The sequence below is a fragment of the Ictalurus furcatus genome, chromosome 12 (genome assembly GCF_023375685.1).
Source record: "Ictalurus furcatus strain D&B chromosome 12, Billie_1.0, whole genome shotgun sequence".
Taxonomy (NCBI): Eukaryota; Metazoa; Chordata; class Actinopteri; order Siluriformes; family Ictaluridae; genus Ictalurus; species Ictalurus furcatus.
In genome coordinates this window covers 4,021,477-4,033,626 of record NC_071266.1, presented here as the reverse complement: position 1 = coordinate 4,033,626, position 12,150 = coordinate 4,021,477, and the positions used below count along the sequence as shown (strand labels likewise).

Sequence of the window (12,150 nt, the reverse complement as noted above, 5' to 3'; positions counted from 1 at the left end):
ATTTGACTCTACTGGTTTTAACCCCGTGAGAAATATTTTTTATTCAGTCAAAACTGTGGAATTTTTTTTTTTTTAAACAAAGTCATACCTAATGCAATTTTAGAGTTTTTAGGAAAAATAGATTTTAAAAACCTTATATAGCGTTCCATAGACATTTCTCGCCATGGAAATAGCCATAGAAGCTGGCATGGCTTTAAAAAACAAACAAATAAACAAATCTCCCCTGGAGGCATGGGTTCAAATCCCGTTTCTGACATTCCCTCCCTTTGCTGCACTTTGGTCCATTGTTTGGCAATGGTATCTCGGTGGTTAAGATGTTGGGCGACTGATCAGAAGGTTGAGAGTTCAAACCCCAGCACCGCCAAGCTGCCACTGTTGGGCCCTTGAGCAAGGCCCTTAACCCTCAACTGCTCAGATGTATAAATGAAGTAACAAGTAAATGTAAGTCACTCTGGATAAGGGCATCTGCCAAATGCTGTAAATGTATTGATGCAAGAGAGACCTGTAGGTCCTTTGATGTTGTCCTTGGCTCTTTTGTGACTTCCTGGATGAGTCATTGCTGTGCTCATTTGAAATAGCATTGTGACCCTTCCCAGACTGATGTATTTCAATCACCTTCTTCCTCATCATTTCTGGAATTTCTTTTTTTGTTAAAGTTCTATTTAAGTGTTGATTAGATTGAGCAGGGTTTGCAGTAATCAGGTCTAGTCCAGCTGAACCCCATTACGAATGCAGTTTCATAGATTCGGGGAATTAGTAACCATGGTCGCAAATACATTTTCACACCGGCCCAATTGGTATTGAATAATGTTTTTTGCTTCAATAAATAATGTTATTATTTCAAAACTGTATTTTGTGTTTACTCCGGTTGCCTTTGTTTTATATTATGTTGGTTAACTTCCTTGTGGCTGTACAATGTCAGTCTTCACGATTTACCCCGATTAACCCCGAGAAGCCAGAAATCTGGCTTCTCCTGACAAGTGGTAGTGAAATAGGTTAGATAAATTTGTGACCATTCATGAATACCAGAAAATGTATTTATCCCGTATCTTCACACCCTGCCTGGAAAGAAACAAATGACCTGACCGACTTCAAGTGCAGGGTGTATGTGTGTGTATACAGGGCCCTCCACTAATATCGGCACCTTTGGTAAATATGAGCAAAGAAGGCAGTGGAAAACTTTTTTTATATTTTGTTCAAAAAAATTCACAAAAGTACTCTGCTCTCGTGGATATCAAACAATTGCAAACACAAGTTTACCCCCAAAAATATGTCTTTGTTAAATATAGGTGTGCCACGATTATTGGCATCCTTTTAGTCAATATTGTGCTAACTTTCTTTGCCAAGATAACAGCTCTGAGTCTTCTCCTATAACGCCTGATGAGGTTGGAGAATACATGGCGAGGGATCTGAGACAGTTCCTCCATACAGAATCTCTCCAGACCCTTCACATTTCGAGGTCCACACTGGTGGACTCTCCTCTTCAGTTCACCACACAGGTTTTCTATGGGTTTCAGGTCAACGGACTGGGATGGTCATGGCCGGACCTTGATTTTGTGGTCAGTAAACCATTTCTGTGTTGATTTTGATGTATGTTGTGGATCATCGTCCTGCTGGAAGGTCCAACCACGGCCCATTTGAAGCTTTCTGGCAGAGGCAGTCAGGTTTCCATTTCATATCTGTTGATATTTGATAAGAGTCCATGATGCCATATAGCTTAACAAAATGTCTAGATCCTCTGGCAGAAAAACAGCCCCAAAACATTAAAGATCCACCACCATATTTAACCGTGGGCATGATTGCTAAAAAGCTCTATTTTGGTTTCATCTGACCACAGAACCCGATCCCATTTGAAGTTCCAATCGTGTCTGGCAAACTGAAGACACTTGAGTTTGTTTTTGGATGAGAGTAGAGGCTGCTTTTTTTTTTTTTTTTTTTTTTTTTTTTTAAAACCCTTCCAAACATCTTGTGGTGATGTCGGTGACTTCGGATTGTAGTTTTGGAGACATTCTGACCCCGAGACGCAACTAACTTCTGCAGTTCTCCAGCTGTGATCCTTGGAGAGTTTTCGGCCACTCGAACCGTCCTCTTCACAGTGCGTTGAGACGATATAGACACACGTCCAATTCCAGGTCGATTCATAACATTTCAAGTTGACTGGAACTTTCTTAATTATTGCCCTGATGGTGGAAATGGGCCTTTTCAAAGCTCTTTCTATTTTATTTATTTATTTATTTATTTTATAGCCACACCCCATTTTGTGAAGCTCAACAACCTTTCGCCGCACATCACAGCTATATTCCTTGATCTTACCCATTGTTATGAATGACTAAGGGAATTTGGCCTATGTGTTATCTCGTACCTTCCCTCTGAAACGGGAAATCATGGTTGAAGAATTTCCTGTTCCTAGTCACCCAGGTGTACTAAAAAAAAAAAAGTAAAATATCATTGGGGATTATTTTTAGGGGTGCTGATAATTGTTGCACACCTATATTTAAAAAAAAAAAAAAAAAAAAAGTTATTTTTAGTATTTAGTATTTTTTTAGTTTTTATCAAAAGGTTAAACAATAAAGACAATTATTCACAGCCTTCTTTGCTCACATTCACCAATGGTGCCAATATTAGCGGAGGGCACTGTATATACTATTTATTTATTTATTTATTACAAAAATAATAAAAGGATATTCACAGTATCTTGGAAAGGTGTATTGGCATAATTTATCATGATCTCAAGATCATATTGTCATCTCTCCCAGCTTTGTTCTGTGCCTTACAATCGTATTTGTGAACCCCATTTTTGTTGAAGCACAATCCCCGTAATTGCAGCATCGAGTGCAGAGCTGTAAATGAACACAGATTAATCGAATGTGAAGTGGAATAACTGTTATAGTGATTATCACTGAGTAGTTTCATTAGCTCCACTATTCACAACTCAAAGGTTCCGTGAGGGCTTGATACACACCCTTATTTTTCTTGGGGCCAGTATTGATTTCCTAAATAATGTGAAACCGTTAGCTTGACGTGATTTTATAATCTGTCTTAATTTCAGTTTTGTGGAAGTATAAAAGCTTTTTTGTTTAATTAAAAAAAAAAAAAAAAAATCCAAAACGTTTAGCTTGTAAAGTTCGACAGGCAACTTTTGACCGAGAATAAAAATATCAATCAAAACCGTAGACAAAGCATTGTGGATGTGAGAGGTGTTTTAATGAGTTTGACTGAGACTGACACTTCTGAGGAACTTCTGATCAAAAATATGGAAATGAACAGAGAGGCAAGAGTGAGGAGCAAGTAACCAGAGGGGAAGATTTGGATTCCAGGTACTGAAACATGTGAAACCATCATTTTCGAGCTGTCTGCTCTGACTGTATATTAAATTATCCTGCTGGCGTTCTGAATGCACAAAGTTTAGATGGTGAGGTGGACAAAAATTTGGCTCTGAGACTTTCTGTAAGTACCGATGGCGGTCATGTGGGTTGTTAAGGAAGCTTTCTCCTGAAAGCTTTTCCTCTGTATTTGCATTCTTGGTTTAGGACAGAGGGACCTCCCTGTGAGTGTCTGATTGGCTGTTGAGCTTCAGTTCTCTACTGAAGGGCAGTGTAGAATTAAGCGTTATGATAACCGTGTTCGGGAATAGATCGAGTTGTGAAGGTGTGAACCACATGCTGGATTATTTACTTAACCCAGTCGCTGGGTGGAGTCAGTTTGGCCGCTTTCGGTTAGTTAATGTAATGGTTAGGTTTCCATTAGAACCTAGCATTTGGTTTCATTCTTTATATATGCATATATGGATAGCCAGTGGAAAATGAAATGTTGGGTATGTATATCTGCAAGATTATTAATGAAATAGGAATTTAGATCATGACTTATTTTTTGCTTATGGTGCTTTGACAAATGTAAGAAACAAACAAACAAAAACACCCGCCTGACCTGAACCCTATAGAGAATCTATGAGAGACCCCAGACCCAACAATTCGGACGAGCTGAAGGCCGCTATCAAAGCATCCTGGGCTTCCAGAACACCTCAGCAGTGCCACAGGCTGATCGCCTCCATGCCACACCGCATTGATTTTATATAAAATATATATATATAAAATTAGTTGTACTCAATACCCCTTGCAGAATCTGCAAAATCTTAATACTGTTAACAAAATAAGCATGATCATAATAATCCCATGTTGATTTTCATTTAGTTCTGTCCTGAATAAGCTATTTCACATAACAGATGTTTACATATAGTCCACAAGACAAGATAATCGCTGAAGTTATAAAAATTACCCCGTTCTAAAGTTTACACACCCTCGATACTTAATACTGTGTCGTTACCTGGATGATCAGCGACTGTGTTTATGTTTTGTGAGAGCTGTTCACGAGTCCCTTGTTTGTCCTGAGCAGTTAAACTGCCCACTGTTCTTCAGAAAAAATCCTCCACGTCCTGCACATTCTGTGCTTTCCCATCATATTCTGCATATTTCACCCTTTCCAACAGTTTCTATATGATGTTGAGATCCATCTCGTCACACTGAGGACGACTGAGCGACTCGTACACGACTATTATATAAGGTGAAAACGTTCACCGATGCTCAGGAAGGCAACACTATGCATTAAGAGCCGGGGGGGTGTAAACTTTTGAACAGGATGATCGGGGTAAATTGTTAGTTGCACGTCTCCCAGAAGACAAAATACTATCTTATTTAGCATCTGAAGGGCAGTACTAAATGAAAAAAAATTGCTCTTTAAACAAAATTTTATATATATATATATATATATATAATATATAGAGAGAGAGAGAGAGAGACTGAGAAATACTTATTCTTACATCAATTCTTTAGCAGATCATAGATACAGATGTAGATACAGTGAGGTCCAAAAGTCTGAGATCAAATTAAAAATCTGGTTTTTTTATTATTATTATTACTTATAATTGGAAATAAACAGGGTTTTCGGATTTCTTACTATTTTTAACAAAGAAAATAAACTTTCAGTATCTTGAAAATGTAATGTTCAAGATTCCGCACTGTTTCTAGGTCCCTATTTAAATGTAAGCATTGACCATGCTAACTGCTTCGTACAAAAGGTCTGATTTCCCTCATGTCTAATCTCACACCCAGATGGATTCGATCCGAAACGGATCATGAAGTTTCGCACAAACCTCGTGGAGTCCGTGCCAGCTGTGCCGAGTGCACGGTCATTAAAGCAAAAATGCGGACAAAACAAATATTAGGAAACTCTTCTAAATAAATAAATAAAGTAATTATTTCAAAGACTCGACTTTTCACTCAAGTTGCTGTCTAGAATATAATTTCTAATGAAAATTGTTGTATTAAATGAGAAATTCATGCAGAATTGCATTTTCACTAGTGCTCTCAGACGTTTGGACCCCACTGTATATTTTCCTAGCACATGTTTAATGAATTAAATTCGCCTACGCTACATTAACAACTGGTTACGTTAGCATCGTTTGTTTTATTGCTAGTAATTCATAAGGCACTTAGAGGAGAATTAGTGTTGAATAACACACGTGATGCATTAATGGCAAGCTTTCTGACTGATATGACCCACTCGCCGCATCCGTTTATTAGGCTAAATTTGTCGCGTCTCACTACAAGCGGACGTTTGGGTCATTTTAAAACCAAACACCTAGAGAGCAAGTTATGACAAATCATGTTCAGTTAGTCAGTAATGTATCGGGAGTATTAAAATGATACAGACTCGCTAATCGCAGAAGACAGTCGGACGCTGCTCGGCATCATGAATCGGGTGAGGTTTCTAACCCTGACGTGATTCTGCACTGGATTACTTTTGTGCAACGTAAGGAGATGTTCATAAAGCCTCTCTTGGAAATGTTTGTCAGTATTGAAGATAGATGAGCGACAAATGGAGGCAATTAAACCGGCGTATAGCGTGGAGAGCGCCTAATGACTAACTTGGAGTTATTTATATCTGTAGCGAACAAAAGGGGAAAAAGATCACTTTCCTGCTAAAGGCAAATAGAGCTGAATTCTTCTGACAGCTGCGTGTGACTCAAATACTAAGCACAGAGCAGCAGGCTTCGTTTATCGCTTTCCTCCTGTGTTTGTTTAGAAGAATCTCTTCAGCTATCGCTTTCTCTTTCTCTTCTGATGATTTCTGCGTTCGTTCATGTCTCTCAGTCTTCCTCACTCTGTCGGGTGTGCTTTGTGAATTTTGGCGTTTAAAAAAAAACCAAAAAAAAAAAACCCATGATTGATGTTTCATACAGATTCTGGAAAGATGGTTGCTCCTGTGGTTTCTAGCTTCTGGGAAACACGATATCTGAGTGCTGTGACACTACAGCTGGGGCTTCTGGGATTTGTGAGAGAGGGCTTAGGATGACCGGATGAGCTAAACACGGAGGAGAATGTTTGGTCTCTCGTGTATAGTAAAGAAAGAGAGAAAATACAACGCGTTTTGATATGAGCGGTATGAAATCTATCTCATGAAGCATCGGTTTCTCTCAAAAATTCCATCCATCCATCTTCTATACCGCTTTATCCTTTTCAGGGTCACGGGGAAACCTGGAGCCTATCCCAGGGAGCATCGGGCACAAGGCGGGGTACACCCTGGACAGGGCGCCAATCCATCGCAGGGCACACTCACATATACACTCACACACCCGTTCATACGCTACGGACACTTTAGACACGCCAATCAGCCTATTGACTATTTAGTCCTCGAACGAGGACAACAGCAGAGGATGAGAATTGCGTATTTTAAATGGTAAGCTCTGTGTTTAGATTTCATGGGGTGATGTCCCACAGAATCTTTGTACATTTTGTATTGTGCCCGTCATCTCATATTAAATTTTTAGAGAGATTTCCTCCCCTGCTTAGTGCTTAGTACGTTCGCCTCACACCTCCAGGGTCGGGGGTTCGATTCCCACCGTGTTTGCATGTTGTCCCCGTGCTGCGGGGGTTTCCTCCGGGTACTCCGGTTTCCTCCCCCAGTCCAAAGACATGCATGGTAGGCTGATTGGCGTGTCCAAAGTAGTGTATGAATGGGTGTGTGAGTGTGTATGTGATCGTGCCCTGTGATAGATTGGCACCCTGTCCAGGGTGTACCCCGCCTTGTGCCCGATGCTCCCTGGGATAATCTCCAGGTTCCCCCGTGACCCTGAAGGAAACGATAAGCGGTATAGAAGATGGATGGATGGAAAATCCTGTATGTACTGCTGTGTTTTATTCTGTTCTCAGCACACACCAAAGTGTGATGAGCGTTTCTCACTGGTTTGTGGCATTAGCTGCTCTGCAGTAGCTCTATAATGGCAGTCAAGTTAGATGTGTGTAAATGACGGTTGTTTTTTTTTTTTTTTTTTTTTTTTTTTTGGCACAATTTTAAATACCACACACACACACACAGCAGAATGCAGGGATTTGTGTGCCATTGTTTGTAGTCTGCAGATGGCACTGGCTGATTTTTGAAGCTGAACAAAATGTGTGAAATACAACAAACGGCAAAATTTTCAACAGAGAGGGAAATAGTTCCTGTCTCACCGCTTTGTTATTTCGGCACCATTTTGCGAGAAGATTCTAAGCAGAATTGCAGTCACGCTTGTACGTTTTTCATAGCAGTTTAGTCATATAACTTTTTCGGAAATGGAATTTTTTAAATTATTCTTAACATTCTTGCTTACAGTACTCTGTATAAAGCGGCTGATGTTTACAGACGTGTAACTGAAGAAGGTTCAGGTACAGCAGGTGTGTTTTTTATTTATTTATTTATTTATTTAAATTTTTTATCCTCTTCTTCTTTCTCTTATCATGTCCTGGAGTATGTTGACTATAGTTGTAAGCATTAGCCTATTAGCAAGATACAGCTTGCAGTATTTACTTGTCTTGTCTTGTATATCTGTGGTTGAGACAGGCTTGGTGTGTATTTAACATAATATCTGTCAGTGAAGGATTAATGAGGGTGTTTTATGTTTGCTCCATTTTCTCCAATCCCACCAGGGATCGTTACCAAGCACCCTACCAGGCTGTTGGGTACAGTAGGGTAGGGCTGGCCGATATAACACGGACAATTCCGATCACAAATAAGTAGGTACTTTTTATTTATTTATTTATTTATTTATTTTAAGTTGTTCTATTCTCCTATCCAGCCGCAGAGTTATTTCTATTGGTGTCATTCCACTAGGTGGTGATTTTAAATCCACAGACAAAGAGGGGAAAGAAATCTAACCGTAAGTGCAAATAAGTCTGGAAGGCCCTAAAAGGGTTGGAAAATTGTCTCAGAACACGAGGGAAAGTGTCCACGCGTGCTCTGCAAGGTGGAATTGGTTTGGGTTTTCAGTCAGATGTCGCACAGAGCGGCATTATTTGAAAAGTTTGCCAGAGACAGTAGACAGATTTATTTCTTCCTGGGGGAAAAAAAAAAAAAAAAAAAAAGAACAGTAGCAGAGAACTAGAAGTAAACCAACATTCAGAAAGCAGGTGGGAAAAATTAAGTACACCCAGTAACATGTAGAACCACATTTAGCAACAATAACTTCAAGTAAACGTTTTCTCTAGGAGTTTATCAGTCTCTCTCAGCGTTTTGGAGAAATTTTGGCGTACTCTTCTTTACAACATTTGTTTATGCACAGCTCCTCTTAAGATCCCGCGTCAACATCCCAATGGGGTTGAGGTCTGTACTTTGACTTGGTCATTCCACCACCTACATGTTTTCTTCTTCAGCCCTTGAGATGTTGATTTGCTGGCATGCTTGGGATCATGACGCCATTTTGGCCCAGCTTAAGCCGCTGGAAAGATGGCCTCACATTTATCTCAAGAAGATTCTGATATAAAGTGGAGTTCATCGTTGTGTCAATGAATGCGAGATTCCAAGGTCCTGTGGCTGCAAAACAATCCACCACCATGCTTGACCGATGGTATGAGGTGTTTATGGCGATAGGTTGTGTTTGGTTTTTCGCCAAGCATGGCGCTGTGTATGATGGACAGATATCTACACTTCGGTCTGATCAGTCCAGAGGATGTTGTTCCAGAACTTTTGTGATTTGTTCAAGTGATCAGTCAGCCATGACATTAAACTCACTCTCAGCTGACGTGAATAACATTGATTATCTCATTACCGTGGCACCTGTTAACGGGTGGGATCTATTAAGCAGCAAGTTCTGGAAGTTGACGTGTTGGAAGCAGGAAAAACGGGCAAGCGTAAGGATCTGAGCGACTTTGACGAGGGCCAAATTGTGATGGCTAGACGACCGGGTCAGAGCATCTCCAAAACGGCAGGTCTTGTGGGTTGTTCCTGGTATGCAGTGATTAGTACCTACCAAAAGTGCTCCAAGGAAGGACACAGAGAACTTTTTGATGGCTGTAGCAGGACTGGTATTAAAACTTGCATTCTCCTGTATGTTCAGATCTGTAAAAATATAAATGTTTTCAGAATTGGAGTGACCTGCTTCTAGCAATGGGAGTGAGGGGAATAAAGTATATTTTTAGAATTTGACAAACAAGAGGCTTTGAGGAAGTCAAGATGTCAGAAGTGCGACACTCATTCCTTCACTTTCCCTTCGTCCGCTGTCACTCTGTAAGGATCAGATGGTTCATGTCTCTAACTTCCTGTGTGTTGCATCCATCTCTGCTCCACACATTCCTATCTGTCGTCTTCTCTCCGGTGCAGTCTGTTTCTCTTGTGCTCTCTCGCTTTCTCACTCCCTCGTTCTTGCCCTCTTCCTCTCTTGCCTCCGGGTTAAGCCTTTCCCAGCAACTGGGTCGCAAGGGGGCTCGAGTCACATGGATCAGTCTGGCTAAAAGTACTGAAAACTGACACCACTGATATTAGGACCAGACTTGAATCTCTCTCTCTCTCTCTGTCTCTCTCTCTCTCTCTCTCTCTCTCTCTCTCTCTCTCTCTCTAATTGGAGTGTTATGCAGACCTGATCATGTAAGATTAGAGAATGATGTGGCACCTTAAAACCTTTAGCCTAGAACCTCAGTGCTGACAAACTTGTCTAATTTTTTTGGATAAATCTTAATCATTATGTAATGTTTGGTCAGGTTTATGTACTGTTGGATACATTGTTAGAAATATAACCGTGCTCGGATACTGAAATCCCACACCTGTGACAAATGTGGTCTCGCAGACAGTAATCTAACTAAGTTGTATTATGCTCAGGGATGGACCGATTATAGATTTATTAGCAAACCCTTCAGGACCCGTAAAAGCACCAATGTGCTGTCCAGTTGTTTTGGTTACCGGGAAACCTAACGACGCGGCGAAATAGTGGGGAACCGTGCCGTGATACGGTCCGGCATGTTATGATGTTTATAACACCGTGATTACAATGTTCATTTATCAGTAAATGACACATCGTGCTGTTCGGCAGCTTATAGTTCGATTTAATGTTGTGGAATGGATGTTAATACTTCCCTAAACCGTTCCCTCACCTCTCCTTTACTCTTCTGTCCTGAAGACTTTCCTGTGCTGGGAAGCTTTGCAAAGCGCTGTGACTGTTCCAAAGCGCCTACACTCGAGACTCCTGACATAAATGTTACACAACCGTCTCCTAACGGGAAAAACTTCACCACGTCAACGATCATGTTTTTCTTTGTTAAACAACCCCGTTTATTTATTTAGTCTTAGTTTATGTGACGTGTCCGCCGTACTAGTCCAAACAATAACGTATTAGAATGAGCGCGTTAATATAAACCTATCATTCACGTTACAGCTGGAGCTTTACTGTCTGAGCCTTGCCGTTGTACAGGAAATTCATTCTTCTGACCAATCAGATTTGAGAGTTTAACCACGCTGTGTATAAAATGTAATAAGATATATCCATCTTGGTCGCGAATACAGACTGTAGCAAGGGAAACTAACTAGTGTCCGTTTAGGCTTTGAGATTTGGTGTCGGGAAAGTGGTTAGCACGTTCGCCTCACACCTCCAGGGTCGGGGGTTCGATTCCCACCGTGGCCCTGTGTGTGTGGAGTTTGCATGTTCTCCCCGTGCTGCGGGGGTTTCCTCCGGGTACTCCGGTTTCCTCCTCCAGTCCAAAGACATGCATGGTAGGCTGATTGGCGTGTCTAAAGTGTCCGTAGTGTATGAATGGGCGTGTGAGTGTGTATGTGATTGTGCCCTGCGATGGATCGGCGCCCTGTCCAGGGTGTACCCTGCCTTGTGCCCCATCCTCCCTGGGATAATCTCCAGGTTTCTCCGTGACCCTGAAAAGGATAAAGCGGTATAGAAGATGGATGGATGGATAGATGCATTATTTCTTGGTTGCTTCTCAAAGTAATGGCCTCCATGCACTGGATTATTGGCTTATAAATTGTTGCACAGTGACATTCTCTAAAGCTTACTTATTAAAGGCTGGGTTTTTTTTTCTTCTCCTTTAAACAAGCATGAAGAAGGAGAATTTGTAGTATACACCTGAGTACAGATGTCTGGCTTACAGTTAAAATAAGTACATGGAAAGTACATGAAATCTCCTTCAGTACAATTTTTCTTGAACGCGAAATCCGAGTCAGACTGAAATAATCCGGTTGTCCTTTCATTCTGCGTATTCGTTCTTTCACATCGGAGACAAAGACTGAAGGAGTTCATTTTCACATGAGAGCAATGAGGATAAGGAGGATTAGTGAGTCTTGGTTATTATAGTATACGGATTTCCTCAAGCTGATATCTGACGGACACTTGAGCATCTCTGAGCGAGACTTTCCTACTTTCATACAAGCTCTGGTTCATATGGTACTTCGTGTAAAACGGTTAAAAAAAACTTAGAAAAACGCTTAGTCAAGTTTTTCCCCTTTTCTGTTAGGCGATAAACCAGCTCACAGCACCGTTCTCCCTGTATCCTGTTGGATGAGGTGCTAAATGAACAAGGACATTGAGATGAAGAAAAGGGGATAATGTGAGAGGATGGTTTCTTGGATGTGCTTCCATGTGTGTTTTAATGTCTGCTTAACAGCTCCCAGCGCAAGCTGGCGGAACATCGTGGGATTCTTGTTTGCGGAAACGAAATTGCTCTCTCGTGCCCTCGGCCCGATCATGTTTTCCAGCTGCAAGGGTGATTATGGGTGGCTGTGGACTAAAACCGAAACATCTGCCTTGAATGAAAGAACAAGGTCAGAGATGGTTCCCATAGGCCCTGCGCGCGTTGTAGACTGTATGAGACAGAGAGAAGATGGACGGAACAGGCC

General features: G+C 41.1%; 1 protein-coding gene across 3 annotated transcripts in view; it reads left to right on the top strand.

The window, feature by feature from the left end:
* The window catches only part of nck2b (NCK adaptor protein 2b), a 47,590-nt gene that overhangs the window by 19,829 nt on the left and 15,611 nt on the right, over window positions 1–12,150 (top strand). Inside the window, exons 1-2 of one of the 3 annotated variants that reach the window (XM_053637683.1) lie at window positions 7,008–7,712; window positions 7,965–8,051. The exons of 1 other annotated variant lie outside the window; for it this stretch is intronic. The gene's annotated coding sequence lies outside the window, so the exon portion shown is untranslated. Of the gene's footprint in view, window positions 1–7,007; window positions 8,052–12,150 lie in introns of those variants that run through there. One more of the 3 variants, XM_053637682.1, reaches the window with a different exon arrangement.